Source organism: Hippocampus bargibanti, linkage group LG08, assembly GCF_051943395.1.
Source record: "Hippocampus bargibanti isolate YZ-2025 linkage group LG08, ASM5194339v1, whole genome shotgun sequence".
Lineage (NCBI taxonomy): Eukaryota > Metazoa > Chordata > Actinopteri > Syngnathiformes > Syngnathidae > Hippocampus > Hippocampus bargibanti.
In genome coordinates this window covers 14,080,583-14,081,912 of record NC_142741.1, presented here as the reverse complement: position 1 = coordinate 14,081,912, position 1,330 = coordinate 14,080,583, and the positions used below count along the sequence as shown (strand labels likewise).

The 1,330-nt window shown below is 36.8% G+C and overlaps 1 protein-coding gene across 5 annotated transcripts in view; it reads left to right on the top strand.

Annotated features, from left to right (window-relative positions):
* The window catches only part of dgkg (diacylglycerol kinase, gamma), a 122,707-nt gene extending 122,557 nt beyond the window's left edge, over positions 1 to 150 (top strand). For all 5 annotated transcript variants that reach the window (XM_089002821.1, XM_089002817.1, XM_089002819.1 and 2 more), the window contains one exon: positions 1 to 150. This exon is cut by the window's left edge and continues 2,631 nt beyond it. The gene's annotated coding sequence lies outside the window, so the exon portion shown is untranslated.
* The last annotated feature ends 1,180 nt before the right edge of the window (positions 151 to 1,330 follow it).

Genomic DNA, 1,330 nt, shown 5'->3' with positions numbered 1-1,330 from the left:
TGGGGTCAGTCAAAATATGTCAGCATTGTTGATAAATGCGGGTGAGTCCAAAGTTTCAAAGTTTAATATGACAGAATTCTACATTCAGTAGTTTCCGATGAGCCTGTTTTGCTGTTTCACGTGTAAAACTAGAAAATTAAAGACTATTTATTGTGGCCCAATTTCCCTTCGTGTGTCGTTTTATTTGAATATATATATATATATATATATATATATATATTATATTACCCAGAACCTAAATATTTATGGCCTAGAATTACCGTATATTCTTTCAAAATATGTACGACAATTATGACTGAAGTACTGCGGCAAAGGTGCATTCCATTTTATGTATAAATTCGAGTTACGTCACTGAGGTATGACTTATTTGCTTGAAAGTAGTCGGCGATGAGGGTTGTTTAGGTGCATTAAGTGATGTGTTTTGAAAGACTATACTTACCAGCCCGTGTACATTAGAATGAGTATGTGCTAGTTCTTTACACCACAAATTGATCGCAAATCAGATAATGTGATTTGATCAAACATGCCCTCTGTTTTGCCATCAGCTTGACATGATTGGGGGTCAATGGTGGGAGCATTCGGTCCGCCACATTCCACGCCCCACATTGCATGAAATGCATAGTGTTGCTTTCTGCTTCGGCTGCTGGACTTTGCAATTGCAATATTTTTACCAACAAAACTGAAGATTTTTTTTTTACATTTTTATTATTTTAGATTGCTGTGATGATGTTACCAACATTCCTTTTAAAATGAAATTACCATCTGGTGATTTAATCAAGTTGTTTCTGTAAACATTAAAAACAAACACTGGATTGCTTTGCTTACCTACTTAATCAGTAACTGTGGATCTGGAGCATATTATGTTCCTTTTTTTTTCAAGATTCGGCTAATTAATTTGACCCAGCAGATTGAGTTGAAGACTGCATTTTGACAGGCTGAAAAACTGAAGCGTGCCACTATTTTGGACACAGTAGTTGATGTTGTGTACCAAATAAATTCAATATCAGTTTTTTAGAAAACATTGGTGGCAACTGCAGGCACGGTGAGTGAGAAAGCTAATTTAATCACAGGGATCGGGATTAAAGTCAACGTCAATATTAATGTGGTAAGCGTGAGGAGAGAAGAAGCGGAAGCAAAAAAGGGTAAAATCAGATGCCAAATCTATCAGGAAGGGTAAAAGGCTACTTCATAATTGGATTGGATTTGCCTGTATTAGTCTTGCAGTGGAGAAATTTACATTTCACAGCAGCAAAATGATGAAAGGAATGAAGGTTGAAAAACAAAATACATGAGCTGCTGGCAAGGCAGCCACTCTCGCGGCGCCGTCTTG